Source organism: Erinaceus europaeus, chromosome 3 (assembly GCF_950295315.1).
Source record: "Erinaceus europaeus chromosome 3, mEriEur2.1, whole genome shotgun sequence".
Classification (NCBI taxonomy): domain Eukaryota; kingdom Metazoa; phylum Chordata; class Mammalia; order Eulipotyphla; family Erinaceidae; genus Erinaceus; species Erinaceus europaeus.
Window position 1 is genome coordinate 142,796,355 of NC_080164.1, and position 19,950 is coordinate 142,816,304.

The window sequence follows — 19,950 nt, forward strand, 5'->3', positions numbered from 1 at the left end:
GATGATTGTGTGTGTTGACAGAGTCACTCCAGGCACAAAAGACCAGCATAGCAGTATGTAAAAACTCTGATTTTTAAATCGTTTTATTCTAAATTTTAAAATTTTATTTAATTTTATTTGATTTTACTAGAGCACTGCTCGCTTTGACTTATGGCAGTACTGAGGATTGAATTTAAGACTGTAATGCCTCAAATATGAAAGAATTTTTGCATAACCACTATGCTATCTTTCCAACACACCACTTTAGTCCAGACCTAAAGCAAACAGTGAAGAATACTGCTTCAAACTCTGCCAACTGGAAAGAATCCCCTTCACCTTTGATTTTTGTAGCTCCCCTTGAGTAGTGCTATAGTTCTTCTTCTTCTTCTAGCATTTGCCCTTCTTCCGTAGCCAGTTAACATCAGGAGCTGCTTGTTGCTGGCTTTGAAAGTGACTGGGATCCATGTGGATTCAGTCGGCTAGGAAGGATCGTCAGTTTCCCCAATGAATGGGTACTCACAGGATTTACCACGAGAAGGTCGATCCAATGCATCCCAGTGCTGTAGTGAAATCAGCAGTCAAGTTTTACCTAGCATCAAAATAATGTGCCCAGCCTCAAGATATTTATTCAGTGTGAGGTAGTCATAAGGAACTCCCAGAGGGCATAGGAGTGAGTTGAGGATGAGATGTCAGTGGTGTTGAAATTTTTTTTATAGATGTTATAGTTATTATTGTTGTTGCTATTGATGTCATCGTTGTTAGAACAGAGAGAAATGGAGAGAGGAGGGGATGACAGAGAGGGGGAGAGAAAGATAGACACCTGTAGACCTACTTCACTGCCTGTGAAGCGACTTCCCTGCAGGTGGGGAGCTGGGGGCTCCAACCCGGATCCTTATGAGGGTTCTTGCGCTTTGCACCACATGCACTTAACCCGCTGCGCTACCACCGGATTCCTGCTGTTGGAATTTAAGTTGCTTATTTCACGTAATTTGTTTCTGTTTTTTGCACTTACTCTGGACAGACTTAATCCTATACTGTCCCATGCTTCAGTACATTACTCCTGCACTCATGCTGTTATGACTGCTGGATCTGATAATTTCCAGCTCATGACAGAGAGCTCTGGCTTTTCCCAGTGCAGAATAGTTCTCTGCTTGGGATGCCATGATTTGCAGAATATCAGGAAGTTGCACTGAAACTTTCTTAGGACTTTACAAAAACTTTGCCCAGAGCTCTTATCCCTCATAAATTCCACTAAGGCTATTAGACCTGATGGTCCAAATGGCCTGAGCATTAGGCAACTTGCATCATAGCTGTTCTGTTCCGTTATATGCAAGTGATGGGTACTTTAGTTTTACAATAAATTCATTACTAAGATTCTTACTTCTGGTAAATCTTAATGGTAGTTCTTTAGGGTCATACAGAAAATTATTTCTAACATTTCTGCTTCCCTTAACTTTCTAATTTCATTAGTACTCATTCAAAATTGCCCTAACATTTCATTTAGCAAAGTCTGTCATTACATCCAAGCTTTTTAAAAAAATGATTTAATAATGATCAACAACAGTAGGTGGGATAAGAGGGGTACAATTCCACATAATTCCCACCACTAGAGTTCTGCATCCCATCCTCTCCATTGGAAGCTTTCCTATTCATCTCTCTGAGAGTATGAACCAAAATTCTTTATGGGGTGCAGAAGGTGGAAGGTCTGGCTTCTGTAATTGCTTTTCCACTGGACGTGGGAGTTGGCAGGTCAATCCATACTTCTTCTCTATCTTTCCATAGTGGGGCAGGGCTCTGGAGAGGTGGGGTTTCAGGACACATTGATGAGGTCATCTGCCTAAGGAAGTCAGGTTGGCATCATGGTAGCAGTGCAACTGGGTAGCTGAAAAGCATTAAGATATAAAGCAGAACAAACTGTTTAATAATCAGGAAGCTAATGGTAAGGATATAGCAGATGATATTTGGGGACTCCATTTTGGAAAAAGCTAGTAGGTCTATTTTAGGTATATTCTAAGGGGCTCGTGACTTTACTAATTTTTGCCTGAGCCTGACAACTAACATGCATGGGGAGATGGTGTCAGTTTTGGACACAGGGCTATAAAGCTATATCAGGGAAGAGAGTAGCTCCCAAATATGGGGAAAATATATAAATAGTGTTAACTGTAAACCTCATTGATCAGATCTGGAGCTCATATTCAGCACAGGAGCTTGTGTAAACTCTGCATCCCTGTAAGTCTCACTGGGGTAACGGAGCTGAATGGTTGACATCCCATGCCTCACATCTCTGGACATTGTCTAAGTGAAACATGTTGAGGTGGTACTGGTTCCATTCATTTAGTTGAGATCAGCAGATGTGGTATCAAGTGGTATAGATCAAGAGAGACATAAAGGAAAATGAACCATTCCCCAGATGTTCAAGGACTGGGAGAAATATGGGTTTTATAGAGAATGGGGAAGGTTCTGTTATCTTAGAGTTTAAGAAGGCAAAAGATAGTTATTGTTATAACCAAGTTATTTGGGAATTTGGTTTACTTTTGAAAAATCCCATGTCTAAGATTCACTGTACCATACAAGATCTTATGGTAATTTATGTCATTTAATGATATTTATAAATAACTGTATCTTATATAGTGATAAGGTCAGTTGCTTCTGGTCTCCCTGGTTTAAGATTATAGGTGATTTAATATTTTTTAAAAAGTCATTATTAGAAATGCACTAACAATTTAAGTCCACCGTTAAACTTCAATCAGTTTACTAATTTGAAACTTTAAATACTTAGATTGAAGGAGTATATACTCAGGACTGGGTCTATGCATCAAAAAGTTTGAGACATTCAATCTGTTTTTCTCTTATGATGATTAACTAGTGATTTATAAGGCTATAAGTTAATAGGAGCATATATTAACACCATTCCCACCACCAAAAGTCTGTGTCTCTACCCCACCCTGCTATAATGGAGCTGAGAATCTACCCTCATCCTCCTCCTAGTATTTTTTTACTTTGGTGCAATACTCCAAACTCGGTCAAATTCTGCTTTGCATTTCTCTCTCTGTTCTTCTTTTTCAACTTCTGTTTATGAGTGAATCATCCCATACTCATCTTTCTCTTTCTGACTTACCTCACTTAACATAATTCCTTCTAGCTCCATCCAGGATAATCTGAAAAAATGGGCTCATTAGTCTTAATAGCTCAGTAGTATTCCATTGTGTATATATACCACAACTTTCTCAGTCATTCATCTGTTTTTGGGCACCTGGTTTGTTACCAGGTTTGGGCTATTACAAATTCTGCTGCTTTGAACATAGGTGTACTTTTATCTTTTTGGATGGGTGTGCTTGACTCCTTAGGGTATATCCCTAGGAGAGGAATTACTGAGTCATATGGAAAGGCCATTTCTAGCTTTGTGAGGATTCTCCACAGGAGTTGGACCAGTTTACATTCTCACCAGCAGTGTAGAGGAGGGTTCCTTTGTCCCCACAACCTCTCCAGCATTTGTTGTTGCTGTTACATCCAAGTTTTAAGGAGACACTCAGACTGTGAATTAGGAGTGATTTAAGATGTTTTTGCCCAATATTAAATCCAGATTAGAAGTACAAATAATTGGCCCTACTATCGTGATTTAAAGAAACCCTAAAAACTAGATGGTTGGTGTGGGATTAAAACAATCAAGATTTAGGGCTCCAGGTGGTAGTGCACAGTTGGTGAAGCAGGTTTGCAGGTGTCTATTTGTCTCTCCCTTTTCTCTGTCTTCTCCTCTCTCAATTTCTTTCTGTCCTATCTAATAACAACAGCAGCAGCAACAACAAAAATAACAGCAACAACAACAATGGAAAAAAGATGGCTGCCAGGAGCAGTGGATTTGTAGTGCAGGCACCAAGCCTCAGTGATAACCCTGGAGGCAAAAAAAAAAAAATTATGGTATAGATCTTCCATAGAATACTAGGAATACTACTTTATAATCAAAAACAAGAATGTTGTGTCCTTTGGGACAAAATGGATGGAATTGGAGGTGACATTACTTAGCAAAATAAGTAAAGAGATGAAAGACAAGTACTGGATGATTTCACTTATATATATGCCATCTAGAGAACTTATATGCATGAACAAAAAGAAAGAAAGGAAGAAAGAAAGAAAGGAAGAGACAGAAGCAGCAAACTGTTCCTAAGACTCATGAGAACTTCTGGGAGGTGAGAGAGTGAGAAAACAGAACTTTGGTGGTAGATGTATGTGGAACTATACACTGTAGTCTTACAACCTTGTAATCTACTATTAATCACAAATAAAGAAAAATAAAATAAAGAACCTGCAATATACAGGACATCTTCCTGTCCAAAATATCACTAATGCTTAGAGTAAGATACCTTGGTCTAGGTCTTCCTTGAGCAGGGACTACACTTACCTATATAGATTATACTGAGATCTGACCTTGCTACAGGTTTTAGGAAAAAAGGCTAATGGGTGCAGACATTGAGGAAAATGAAGTCATAGTCTGACGTACTTGCTTCAGTTTCTTTGTAGCATTTCCATGTAAGGAGAGGCTGCTTTCTTTTTTTCAAGAGTAATTCTATTGATATAGAGGGTGAAAAGAAATTCTTGAAGTTTTAGATTATCAACCATGTCACATAACTGTCCCTGTTCTAGACCTCTAGATTCCATCATTTCCTTATTAGGATCCTGGCTTTGACATAGTTTCAAGCTTATGTGTTCAGACTACTTTGAGGGTCTGCTACTCTTACAGTGACATAATCATGTATCTCTTAATGATATGCATCATTATTAGGCACAGAGTAGTTGTGCAAGAGTAACAAGCCTAATTATACAAATCTAACTGGGGTGGCATAGCCTATCTCACCTATGTTTGTGGTATAGCATGTTGGGATCATGTTGTGTGTGCAACCCTTTTTTGGCGGAAATATTAGGTGATATGTGACTATATATCAGGGCTTATTTTTAGTACAACTTGCTCAATGGTTATCCTGCCACAGAAGCCTCATGTCTCATATTCTGTGGCTTGCTAGTTGAGTTGGACCTGTCATAATCTTTAATTAATCTCCAGAACCTACCTTACAGTTATCATTGTTCCATAATACTCAGCAGCCACAACCACCATATAATACAGTGAAACATTTTTCTTTTTTTTTTTTTTTCTCCAAGGTCTTGTAATTGTGATGCAGCTGTATGTCAGGCTGCCAGGCATTGTTGCCACCTGCAATTCACTACCAGCAGGGGGCCTTATTGTCTTTTTATCAGTATCCTGGGATCAGCCTTCCAAATCCCATACATTGTGTTCTAGAGTCACTGTTGGTGTTGGAGATTCCTCTGAACACAGAGCCCAAAATAAAGGCTTGTGTGCTGCTGGTAGTTTTTAATGAGCATATGAGTCCTGGGACTAGAATAAAGGATTCACAGAAAATAAAACAGAGAAAAGAAATCACTTACAAGGATGCCTTATTAAGTTGACCCCTGCCACAAGTTCTAATTTGATTGATTCTGTAGTTCTTTCTGAGAGTCTTTATGAATGTGTCTCAGATTTCTGCGCTGGAGTGAAGAAGAAAGAGGAAAGCATTTATCCATCAGCTTCTTTCTACACTGGTAAAGCTTGTGCTATATGCTCCTCATTTCATGGAGGGCTAGTTTCTGTAGTTATCTAGTGCTGGGGTGAGAGGCAAGGTGCTGTTATTATTCTTTCTTCTGTATTCCCCAAGTGGAGAGAGGAGAAAATCCTATGCCTGGTGCTTGAATACATTGTGAAGTCACACTGAGAATCATTAAGAGAACAAGGACATTTTTTTTCTTTTATTTACTATTGGATAGAGACAGAAATTGAAAAGGAAGGGCAAGATAGAGAGGGAGCCAGAAAGATATCTGCAGCCCTGCATCATCACTCATGAAGCTTTCCCCCACAGGTGGGGACCAGGGGCTTGAACGTTGTTTCTTGTGCACTGTAGTATGTGCACTTAACTGTCTGTACCTTTTATTTATTTATTTTTATTGTATTTTGTTTTTTGTCACTGCCCAGGCTTCACTACTCGAAGTTGACTTTTGCAAATAATAAAGGAGACAGACAGACAGACAGACACACACACACACACACACACACACACACACACGGAGAGAGAGACCGACCACAGCACCAAAGCTTCTTTCAGTGTGATGGGGTCTGGAACCTGGGTGTGCTTGACAGAGCAGCCACAGTATCCAGGTAAGCTACCAAGGGCAAGGATATCTTATCTTTTTGTTTAGTTCTTAGAACCCTTAACAGTGCATTTAGTATGTTCTATGCACTATTTGAAACACTTTCCATATATTCATTTAGTTTTCACAGTGTTCAAATCTGGTCTTTCCTGGTTCAGTGGTGATGAGGCAGGTTACTTAACTCTTCTGGGCCTTTCTGCATCTATAAATTCATGCTAACAACCCTCATATTTTAGGACTCTTGTGCAATTTGCTGATATATTCCTTAGGAAATATCATGCATATTTCATAATATTACATTACAAAATAACATTACTTGGTACACAGTAAGCTCTCAGTGTAGAGCTGCTATTATTACATGTAGGTTGGTTTAGGAGGTTAAGTTGGGTGGATCTAAGTTCTTGAAAATTACATAATCATAACTCAAATCCTAAGATCTTGCTTCCCTTTGAAAGAGAGAAAGCTGCATTTATTAACATCTATTGATCATGTATGACGCAACCATACTGGAATGGCATATGATCATTTGTGTTGTTTACAAGTTCCAACGTAAAGGTCTCTTTAAGTGACCAACAGCAGCAAATAGTGATGACTTAACAATATACGTATCATTACTGGAGCTAACTGGTTCTTCAGAGAAATCATTCTTGAGAGGGTGTACCAGTAAAACAGAAATGGAAAGCTCGGGGAGATTTGTCTTCCCGAACACTCAACATAGCCTGCATGCATTTCAAACCTTTTGGGAAAGAAAAGTCCCCGTCTTTGAATGCCCAGCAGGAGGAATGACAAATGTCCTATTGCCTTCAGTTCTCTGCCTAATAAAATACCAGTGGGTGGCTAATTTAATTGGTTTTGTAGATTTTGTTTAGTGAAAAAGCCCACAGATCTCACAGGAATGGGCTTCCATATGGCCCTTTTTACTATAATCCAAACTGTCCCTTCATTTAAATCTGATTGTAGCTTCAGTGTGCAGCTACAGGATCTTTAAGTGTTTGAACAAATGATGGATGGTCAACACTTCCTCAGTGAAGTGATGCTGAAGTTGTGGGAAAAAAAGAAATCATGTCGGCCTATGTACTTTCATTATTTCCTTATTCATAATTTTGGGCACTTTTACTGTATCAGTTACTCTGATTTTTTTTTTTTTTTTTACTTTTTCTGTGGCATAGCTTTGTTTTCATATAATCTGGTTATGCACATTCCTGTCTGAGGAAGAAAGAACAAGACAAAGATGTCACACCATTAAGTTCAACACAAAGAAAACGAAGTAATAGTTTCTGAAAGCAAGAGAATCACATGTATTCCATTTACCAGATAGTTTTCTACTGCTATTCACATAAAACAACTACTATTTGGCTTAGCTTTTGTTAGAAACAGATGTAAATATCCCCCATGTAATAATACCTTTTAGTTCTTACAATTTTTTTTTTTGCCTCCAGGGTTATTGCTGGGGCTCAGTGCCTACACTATGAATCCACTGCTCCTGGAGGCCATTTTTCCCATTTTGTTGCCCTTGTTGTTACTTTTTTTGTTGTCATTATTATTATTGTTGCCATTGCTGTTGTTGTTGTTGGATAGGACAAAGAGAAATCGAGGGAGAGGAGACAGAGAGGGGAGAGAGAATGACAGACACCTGCAGACCTGCTTCACTGCCTGTGAAGTGACCTCCCTGCAGGTGGGGAGCCAGAGGCTCCAACAGGGATCCTTAGGCTGGTCCTTGCACTTCGTGCTGCGCTTAACCCGCTGCACTAGTGCTCTACCCCCAGTTCTTACAATTTTATAGAAGGAAGTCAGGAAATAGCTAAGTGAGAATGGTAATTATCTGCATGTTATTATTAAATAAATGTTAGAAAGAAATATTAGTTAGATAATAGGTGCACATTTTAATAACACAAAAATAGTATAATAAGATGCAATGCAAGGAGAGTAAAGTTTGATTTGCAGAATCATATTGTAGCTCAAAACTTAAAAAAAATTTTAAATATCTTTTTTATTTTTCCCTTTTGTTGTCATTGTTGTTTTCTATTGTTGTAGTTATTCTTGTTGTTAGTGATGTCGTGGTTGTTAGGACAGAGAGAAATGGAGAGAGGAGAGGAAGACAGAGAGGGGGAGAGAAAGAAACCTGCAGACCTGTTTCACCGCCTGTGAAGCAACGCCCCTGCAGGTGAGGGAGCCGGGTGGGGGCGGGTGCTAGAACCTGGATCCTTACTCCAGTCCTTGCGCTTTGTGCAACATGTGCTTTAACCAGCCGCGCTACCGCCTCCCAGCTCAAAACTTTTATGCAACTGCCTTATTCAATGTACTTATTGTGGAGTTGTGTTACAGTAAGAGGAGCAGACCTAAGTTTCTTTTGCACATTCAAAGAAAGAGACTCTCTAGAAATGTAAAGATCATTTCTCAGCTAATTCTGAGTCTCTTCTGAGAATCAGCCACTATGAACAAAAATATACGTGTTTTGACACGAAGGAGTTAATGATTCTTGATATGACTTTGTAATCCACTTGAATCTAGCGCCAGAGAAGAAAATCCTAGACTCAGGATTTTCTTCTCTCTGCACTTGAGGAAATCAGGAGTAATGCTGGCAAGTCTAGACTTGCACCCTAGAAGTGTAAACAAATCAAGATAAATACAGATGACTACACAGGTTTGACTATATTAATTTTTACTGAAAAACACCAGACTGAAGGTTGAGTACTATGCCTTGCAGCCATCCTTTTCTCCCAAGAAAACACTAAATTGTTTAACATTTGTATAGATAAAACAATAGAAAGATCTATTATCACATAAGTAATAAATATCTACATACCAGTCAGTATGTAATTTCCTAGTAAGTAGCATTTAAACTAAGATAAGGTTGTTGTTATTATCATTACTTAGTGTCAGGGACTGTAGATAAATAACTTTTGCCATCAATTAAGGCCCTTAAGGATAAGGGCTTCCTGGAAGAGATATGGATTCAATCCTTAAGACTGTTGTATATAAAATCTAGTATTGGGGCTGGGTCAGGCAGGGCAGTGGCGCACTGGGTTAAGTGCACATAATATGAAGCACAAGGACCTGCTCAAGGATCCCAGTTTGAGGAGTTGGGGGATAGCTTCACAAGTGGTGAAGCAGATCTGCAGGTGTCTGTTTACCTTTTCTTTTATCTTCCCCTTCCCTCTCAGTTTCTCTCTATCCTATCCAAAAAGAAAAAAAATATAAAAACTGGCCATAGGAGCAGTGGATTTGTAGTGCAGGCAATTGAGCCCCAGCAATAAGCCTGGAAGTAAATAAAACAAAATTTAGTATTGCTGTAATAAATTTATTACCTATTTTCCATGATTTTCTTTAGTCTTCACAAAATGTATTTAAAGTTGGCAGGATCAATGCACCAAAGAAGCGTCCTGTACCATTCTTAGAGTCTTTAGAGATTGCACAGATAGGGTATCAAACAGACTGATAAGAAGGAAAAAAAAAGTAAGGAGAAATTTATCAGTAATATGTGTACCTTCTACATACCTAAGTGAGATCCAGAAAATAACTCATGATGCCGTCTTAGACCAATATTTAAATAGATTAGCTAGTGCAAAGGACTTTGAACAGAAGAATACAGCTGGTTCTTCTTCTTCTTCTAGTGTTTGCCCTTCTTCCGTAGCCAGTCAACAGCGTCAGGTTGAGCCTGATGTAAAGTTTCGAGACCTCCTTTGAATCTGGAGAGGTGGCAGTCGTTGACTATGTGGGTCATAGTCTGTCTGGAGCCGCAGGGGCAGTTCGGGTCGTCTCTGGCTCCCCAGCGGTTAGGAAATGTTACCAAAGAAGGGACAGTGACACAGGGTATGTAGATGTAAGTTACTTTTTAAATTCTGTACACTTGGAGGAGAGAGAGGGAGAGAAAGAGGGAGAGAGAGAGGGAGAGGGAGAGAGAGATTGAAGTAGCATGAAAAATGTCGGAGAGAAGGAGAGGCAGATAGACAGGGAAAGGAACCAATGCACTATTTTACCATTCATGGAGTTCCTTTTGATGTTGTCTATGATACTACTATATGGTGCTAGGGATCAAACACAGGGCCTAATATAGTACACAAGGCATGTGCTCTATCTGGTGAACTGTCTGGCCTTCAGATTTATGTCCTTATAAGGAGATTAGGTCTTCCAGGAAGTCACCCTTAGTGGGCTGTTTACATGTAAAAATCACTTTTAGAGGCAAACCTACCTTCAGCACCCATTCCATAAAGGTAACCTTTTGCCAAAGACACACTTGGGGCTGGTAAATCTGCAACCCTATACAGTATTGAGCAAAAAGAGTAGAGTTAATCCATGAAATAGAAAAGCACAGTTGCTCAGGGAAATTCTGTAAAGTGGTCTACACTAAGATGTCTGACTTGGAATGTATTTCTTGTAGAACAAATGCAAAAACTTGATATTCAGACTAGTAATCAATAAAAAAGTAGTTTACCTAGGACTAACTTCCATTATTAGCACTGTCCAAATAAAAGATTTACTTGTGAAAGATATATATACATAATTTAATTTGTGTCTTATTGACAGGGAACCATATACAAAGTTTGTCAGTCTTTGCTTTTGAGATAATTTATGTATTTACTTATTTCCCTTTATTGAGGGGAATTAATGGTTTATAGTTGATAGTAAAATATAGTAGTTGGTTTGAGATAATTTATTAATTGGTGAAACCAGAGCCCTGAACTTACATGATTTAACTGCTCTGAACCACTTTTTTCTATATATTCAGAGAGAGAAAGAGAGAGAGAGAGAAAGAGAGACCATGACACCAAAGCACTCTCCATTGTCAGAATATCTCTCACGTGGTACTAAGGCTCAAATCTGGCTTGTGAGCATGGCAATGCAGATACCCTAAACATGAGCTAGAGAGAACTAAAAGTATCTTCATTTAACTTAATACTCTCAGAATTGATTACTTTTTGGGAAAGTTTATTACTTTAGTTTATTACTTTAGTCTAGTTATTTGTTTATTTTTTCTTATGGTAAAATATATGACAAAGTAGGGAGTCAGGCAGTAGCGCAGCAGGTTAAACGCATGTGGCACAAAGAACAAGCATAAGGATCCCAGTTTGAGCCCCCAGCTCCCCACCTGGAGGGTAGTCCCTTCACAAGTGGTGAAGCAGGTCTGTAGGTGTCAATCTTTCTCTCCCTTCTCTGTCTTCCCTTCTTCTCTCCATTTCTTTCTGTCCTATCCAACAATGATGACATCAATAACAACAGCAATAATAACTTCAACAACAATAAATAACAAGGGCAACAAAAGGGAAAATAAATAAATAAACATAAAAATATATGACAAAGTTTACGTCTTAATGCATACCTCAGAGGCATCAAATACATTTATTTACATTGTTGTGTAACTATCATCACTATCTGTCTCCAAACTTCTTTTCATCTCTTGAAATTGAAATTTTATGCCCAGTAAACAATAACTCCTCTTTCCTTCCTCCCCCTAGCTCCTGGCAATTGCTGTGTTATTTTCCTTTAATATGATTTTCGGTATGATAGTGAACTAGATGATTTAAATATAGTGCATCAAGGCCCCGAGAAAGAGCTCACTTGGGAGGGTGCCATGTTGCCATACCTTGTCAAGTCCAATCCCCAGGTAGGACATAGGAAAACTACAGCACTAGTATCTTTCTCTTATAAAACAAAGCAAAACAATATATATTGCAGCAGATAAAATATTCATCACTTTAAGTACCCCTACAGTATCTGGGAAGTGATTATGTTAATTAATAATTTCTTGGCTCACACTTCCCCAAGAAGGAAAAAAATTTACTGCTCTCATCTCATGAATAAGTTACTCTCAGAAGCTATGGAAATGGTGGCCAAAGTGGTCATCAATTCTCCTTTAACAGGACTTACCCGAAAACTAAGTTTTTTTAAACTTCACACACAACAAGCCTTCAAGACTAACAGGATAATGGACTTGCAGAATCACAGATGTAACTTCTACTTGATTAAGTTTTTTTTTTTTTTTTTTAAAAAGCATTTATCGTGGTCCAGGAGATGGCACAGTGGATAAAGTGCTGGCCTCTCAAGCATGAGGTCCTGAGTCCAATCCCTGGCAGCACATGGACCAGAGTGATGTCTGGCTCTTTCTATCCTTCTATCTTTCTCATTAATAGAAAGTAAAATATTTTTAAAAAATAAAAAAGCATTTATCATTTGAAAATTGGAAGTATGGCTTTTACTAATCAAAGAAATACTTATCAAAGAAATACTAATCAAAGAAATACTTATAAATTACTTATAAAATTTAGGGTTCCCAGCCTGGAGGTATGCATCGACATGCCAATGTGCAGCAGAGAAGCAATTACAGAAGCCAGACCTCCTACCTTTGGTCCATGCCCCCAGAGGGATATCAAATAGGGAAACCTCCAATGAAGGGGATGGGATACGGAACTCGGGTGTGGGAGTTGTATGGAATTTTACCCCTCTTATCCTACAATCTTGTCAATTATTATTAAATCACTAATAAAAAATAACATAAAAATTTAGGTTTCTTTGTTACAAAAATTCAATCTGGTTTTCCAAAAAAGCTCACTTTTATGTCTACTTGGACAGCCACTATATTATAAGCTCAAAGATGAACAAAATTTTAGCATAATCAAGGACCTTAAGATAAAAACTGATGACCACTGGTCCTTGACCCTTTCAGGCTATCATTTCCTTGCTTATGCAATGCTTTGACGTGAATTTGAATAAATAGTATGGGGGATAGCATAATGGTTATGCCTGAGGCTCTGAGGTCCCAGGTTCAATCTCCTACATCATCATAAGCCAGAACTAACCAGTGATCTGGTTAAAAAAAAATCTTACTGAATTTGAATAAAGAATACCTTCTGGGGCCTGGTGGTGCACCTGGTTGAATACACATGCTATGATGCATAAGGACCTGGGTTCAAACCTCCTGTCCCTACCTGCAGGGGGAAAGATTCATGAGTGATAAAGCAGGACTGTTGGTATCTCTCTCCCTATCTCATCTTCCCCTCTCCATTTCTATCTCTATCCAATAAGTAAATACATAAAAATAATTAAAAAAATTTAAAGAATACCTTTTGATATTTAAAATAAAAATATAGAATGCTAAATGATTAATACCATATTATATAATAACTTGCATAATTCACCTATGGGCGATTTCTAGAACCAGGGCAGGCAGAATATATTCTATGTTACCAGCACCCTTCTAATCCCATCTTGATGATGAGACAAAGTCAGAGTTTAGCACGGTTCCTTCAACCCACTCTCAATCTGTCACATATAAGTCAATACAAAGATACTTATGCTGAATGTTTAGTATTTTTCTAAAAAAATTTATTTTATTTATTATTTATTGGATAGAGACAGAGAGAAACTGAGAGGGAAGAGGAAGGGAGAAAGAGAGGAGAGACACCTGCAGCACTGTTTCACCAGTTTAAATCTATGTCCTTACACATTGAAACATGTGTGCTCAACCACCCCACCCCCACTGTTTGAGGTTTTGTTTTTTTTTTGAGGGGGTATCATTTGGTGCTTTTGAAAAGTCACTGAATTTACAGTTGTTTGTAATATCATTATTGTGAGCATATAGATTCTCAGAATGTGGTCAAGAGAGTGTGTGGACAACTGCTAGCATGTGTCTTGAAGAGAATGCTCCCTGGTACGGTATGAATGCAGATGAGAGTCTGTAAAGCTTGGTGTTATTGTCTGCTGCTCCACAGGACTGGGTGGCCTGAAATGGTAGGTTTCGCCTTTAAGTTGTCATCTACATTAATTTTTCAAGGCTAGGCAATGATTCCCCTTTGGGTTGGTACTATTGTGTGACATACTATGGGTGACTCTGCCAGTATTGGTAGATAGTGTCTACAGTCTTTTGTCTTTGTTTTTATTTTTTAGATAGAAACAGACAGGCAGGAAAGCAGAGATAAGAAAGAAACCTTAGCATTGAGGCTTCTTTCAGTGAGGTGGGGACTAGGCTCTAACCTTGGTCATAGGTCTAGCAAAGCAGCATATTATCCTAATGAGCTATTTCACTAGTCCAATTCTAAAAGTTTCAAATCTGCTTGCAGTGGCTAAGATAAAAGAGGAATAATGCCATTTTATCTTGTGAAGAATTTAAACAAAAGAGCAAGGAAAGACAACACAAAGATAAAGGGGAGAGAGGAGAAACAGAAAACAATGCTAATGTGACCAGGTTTTATAGGACCTAAAATGTTAGATTTCCTTTATAAGGATTACATGCCAAGAAAATAAATACACAAATTTCAGGTGCCTCCTGTGTATGATCAAAGATGGATAAGATACTATCTTTATTCTCTCTTTAAATACAACACTTCAAGATAGGAAGTGGTCACTTTTGCTAGCCACAATCTGAACGTTTTACCTAAGAAGGAACTATTATAGATGAGCTATATGGATAGAGTTTTCTTTGTTAGATCGAACAATATAATACTTGGCATAGGATAGATACTTTTCTAACTTATCAACATTTGAGTTGCTTGTTTGGATAATACTTCCCATGTGGTATAGGGGTTTGAACTTGGGTCTCTACATAGCAAAGCAGATGCCCTGATGAGCTATGCCTCTGGTCCTTAAACTTCCCATAATATTTCACTCAATAGTTTTAGCATTACTTGATAATTAGTGCCTACATTTATAGCTTCACTAGGAAATACACAATGGTACCCTTCTAGTTCTATCATTCCTACTGTAACTACTTGGGATTCTTAAAAATTTTTCTTGCCATCTGTTACCTAAAATGAAATTCCAACAGGAAGGACAAGACATGTGCTGAGTCTTTCCTTCCTTTCTCCATTTTCAGATGTTCTAATGTTTACAAATGTAGTTTAATAAAATTTATGAAATTAATGGACTTATATGTATTTGCTGTGTCTTATTCTATTACAGTCATTTTCCTAGGAATGCTCAAATTGTCCATTTTAGGACTGTAGGAATGACTTCAGGATGGCTCCTGTGACCTTTGACTGATCCCAATAGACTGTGATAGCATCCTTTCTTTCTTTCTTTTTTTTTTTTAGATATATAAAGTATAAACTTTATTAAAAGACATGAGTTACAAGTGAAAAAGAATATTTAAGTTCAGGGGCCAGTTGGTGGCACACCTAGTTGAGTGCACAGGTTACAGTGCGTAAGGACCTGGGTTCGAGCCCCAGGTCCCCACCTGCGGGGAGAAAGCTTCTCAAGTGGTGAAGTAGTGCTGTAGGTGTCTCTCTGTCTCTGTCTCTCTCTCTCTGTCACCCCTTTCTTTTCAATTTCTAGCTGTCTTTATCCAATAAGTAAATAAAGATAATTTTAAAAAAGAATATTAGAGTGCAAAGAAAGCTTGTAGGGACAGACCCATGAGGGCCATGACGAGAGAGAAAAGGCCAACTTCCTTTCTTCTTGACACATGAAGTTATTATGTGTACATCTTGTACATATTTTTGCCTCAAACTTAAAAATCAGTAATTTCTTTAAGGAACCTTTATTCTTTTTAGTGGGAAATAATGCATATAGACCATCCCTGCCAGCTAAGGTACTCATTGCTCCTGGTTTCTTCAAGGTTTTAGTGGAGAAACCTAGAAAATGCTTGCTTGCTACTTTTTCCTCCTTTATTTTTTTTAAAATTAGTGATTTAATAGAGTTTTACAAAATTATCAGGTTTCAGTGACATAATTTCACAACCACAAATGGTCAGTGTATGTCACCAGAGTCTCCACATAAACCTGCCTGTAACCATGATAGTTCTCACAAAGTCCAAGACAGTTTGATTACCACTGTTTTCTGCATATTTACTTTTTAAAACAAGATTTCCTATTAACATGTGCAGTAAAGTTACTATGACAGGGCTTAACTTCTTTTATTTATTTATTTTGTCTATTCTTGATTCTTTTCATAATTTCTTTTAAATATTTATTTTAATAAGACAGAGGAATTGAGAAGGGAAGAGTGTTAGAGAGGGAAATGGAAAGACAGCTGCAGCACTGCTTCACCACTTTTGAAGCTTACTCTCTTCAGGTGGGTATCGAGGGCTTGAACCTGGGTCCTTGTGCATAGCAATACTACTTTCTATAGCAGCAGTCCAAAAATGTCAAATAACAATACCCTAGAGCAATAGGCCCCAGATGTTCAGGACTGGTTAGTAGTGGAGAACTTCTCTAATTGAGATACAAATTTTCAGTTAATCACTTGTTCCACTTGTCCCCACTTGCCCCACTTCTACTTAGCGTACTCACAACTCTCTCATGCCAACAGCTTTGAATCAAGGCATACTTGAAAACATTCTGTACTGCTGCATAGTACTGTGTTGTATGTATACCCTATAGTTTGTTTATTTCATTCTCTATTGCTGGAGATCTGGGCTACTTGAAATATTTTGCTCTTATAAGCAGTATGGCATTCTTATGCATGTATCACTGTGCTATCTTTGAAAATTATCTTTAGGATAGAGTCCTAGGAATAAAATTAAGTAGCCAGGTCAAAGAGTAATTCTATATTTTACAAGATAATGTCAAATGTTTGCTATTTATACAGCGATTTATACTGTTTTGCATATCCTGCAGTAATGAATGAAAGGAAGTCAATCCATACTTCCAGCCTGTCTCTCTCTTTCCCTGATGGGGCGGGGCTCTGGGGAAACAGGGCTCCAGGACATATTGGTGGGGTTGTCTGTCCAGGGAAGTATGGTCAGCATCGTGGTAGCATCTGGAACCTGGTGGCTGAAAGAAGAGTTAACATATAAAGCCAAACAAATTGTTGACTAATCATTAACCTAAAGGCTGGAAATAGTGCAGATGAAGATTTGGGGGTCTCCGTTTTGTAGATAGTTAGTAGGCCTATTTTAGTTATATTCCAAAGGGCCCATGACTATATCAGTGTTTTTTTTTCTGAGCCTGACATCTGATATGCAGGTGGGCCCAAGTTATTATCTGGGGAAATGATGTCATGGCTGGAAAAAGGACCAGAAAGCTGGATCAGGAAAGAGAGTACCTCCTAAATATGGGAAAGGTGTATAAATGTTGACTGTAAACCCCATCAATTTGATCTGATATGGGGCCCATATTCAGCTTAGGAGCCTATGTGACCACTGCATCCCTGTAGATCTGAGCTCACATTCTGTGGTCAAGATTAGGAATGTTCCAAGTTGCCCCAATGTCAGGACCCATCTTCCTCAGGTGTAGTTAGAGTATGTTGTCCAACCTCCCTTTGGAGGATGGAACATTCTCTACCTTTGTTGATCCTTGGACCTTGAGGGCAAGGTCCTATGGGGACCCACAGAAGGGCCTTTTGTGTTGTTCCTGATAGAGATGACCAGTAACAATGGAGAGAGGGATTTATTCGAGGTCTAGGCCATTCTTGTCTGTGTGAGAATCTCAGGACTCCCCGACTAGGGTCCCAGCTGTTGGGGTGACCTGATAGTGACTAAAGAGGCATCCTTAAAACATGCGGTCTCTTGCCTTATTCAACTTTTGTAGTCCTTACTTTGATAAGGTTAGCTTTGGAGTGAGTGAGGTGGCATCATTTTTTCCCCCATGTGAATGTCCTGTTGTCCCTGCACCATTTCCTGAAGAAATTATTCTTTCTCCTTGATTGTTTATGGCACACTTGTCAAAAAATCAGATGAACACAGATATATGAGTTTATTTCTGAACTTTTAATTCTGTATATATATTTTTTCTTCTTTTTTTTTGTCTCTAGGTTTATCTCTGGGGCTTAGTGCCAACACTATGAATCCACTGCTCCTGTGGCCATTTTTTAATTTTTTTTTAATAGGACAGAGAGAAATTGAGAGGGGAGAGAAAGAGAGGTAGAGCGAAAGATAAACACCTACAGACCTGCTTCACCACTTGTGAATGACCCTCCTGAAGGTGGGGGGCTAGGGGCTTGAACCAGGATCCTTATGTCAGTCCTTGTGCTTAGTACTATCTGTGCTTAACCTGGTGCACCACTGCCTGGCCTCCTATACATTATATATTTAACCTTATGCCAGTACCACACAATTTTGCTTATTTTAGCTTTGTTCTAAGATGTTAAAATTGGGGAGGTATAAGTCCTCCATTTTTTTTCCTCAAGCTTGTTTAAAATATTCAGGGGTTTTATGATTGCAGATATATCTGAACATGAGATTTTCCATTTCTGAAACAACAATAAGTCATTGAAATTTTGATATGGCAGGGTTTTTAAAATTTTATTAGTGATTTAATGTTGATATATGTAATTATATGTCAACAGGGGTATAATACCATACTGCTCCCACCAACAGAGTTCTGAATCCCTAATACTTTAATTGTAAGCTACAGCAGTTTTCCTAAGGTTGCATATTTGGGTTAACTATTATTTCTACCACTCTCATTTATATTTGTGTATAATTGCTCCATTTTTTATTAGTAATTTAGTAATGATCGACAAGACTGTGGGATAAGAGGGGTACAGCTCCATACAATTCCCACCACCAGAGTTCCATATCATATCCTTTCCATTGGAAGTTTCTCTATTCTTTTAAAAAAATTATTATTATTCTCTTTTGTTGCCCCTGTTGTTTTATTATTGTAGTTATTATTGTTGTTATTGATGTTGTTGTTGTTGGATAGGACAGAGAGAAATGGAGAGAGGAGGGGATGACAGAGAGGGAGAGAGAAAGATAGATAACCTGCAGACCTGCTTCACCGCCTGTGAAGAGACTTCCTTGCAGGTGGGGAGGGGACTGGAAACTGGATTCTTAGGCTTTGTGTCACATGGGCTTAACCCGCTGGGCTACCCCCCCCCCCCCAACTCCTGTTTCCCTATTCTTTTTTCTTTGTTTGTTTGTTTCCCTATTCTTTATCCCTCTGTGAGTATTGACTAAAGATCATTATGGGATTCAGAAGGTGGGAGGTCTGACTTCCGTAACTGCTTCTCTGCTGGACACGGGTATTAGCACATTGATCCATACTCCTAGCCATTTCTGTCTTTCCCTAGTGGGGTAGGGTTCTGGAGAGGTGGGGTTCCAGGACATATTGATAAGGCTGTCTGCCCAAGGAAGTCAGGTTGGTGTCGTGGTAGCATCTGTAACTTGGTAGCTGAAAAGCATTAAGATATAAAGCAGAACAAATTGTTTAATAAACAGGAAGGATAAGAATATAGCAGATGAAATTTGGGGTCTCCACATTGGAAAAATCTAGGAAGTCTATTTTAGGTATATTCCAAGGGGCCCATGACTTTTACTAATTTTTGCCTCAGCCGGGACAGCTAACTTGCAGGTAGCCTAAAGGTATCTTCTGGGGGAGATGGTGTCAGAGTTGGACATGAGAGTAGAAAGCTGAATCAGGGAAGAGAGTAGCTCCCTAATATGGGAAAACTATATAAATACCATTAACTGTTAAGTCCCATCAATCTGATCTGGGGCCCGTGTCTATTCGTATTTAGCATAGGAACCTGTGAAACCTCTGCATCCCTGTTAGTCTGAGCTTACATTCCATGGTCACAACTAGGAACATTCTAGCCTGTACTCATTTCAGGACCAGTCTTCCTCCAGTTTCTACCATTGTTGTTCTACATTGAGAGCAAGGTACAATAAGGCATGTTCAATCCCCCATACCACCATAGGCCTGAGCTGAGCAGTGTTTTTCTCTCTGTCTTTGTTTTTATCTCATTGAAATAAATGAAATATATTATTACCATATTGCCATAAACTAGGGCAAATATATACCTGAAAGCAGTAGTACACTAGAGTTTGCAGTGAGTACCCCCCAACACTTCATCTCTACTATTCCAACCTTTCGGTCCATGATTCTTCAACAATTTATTTGG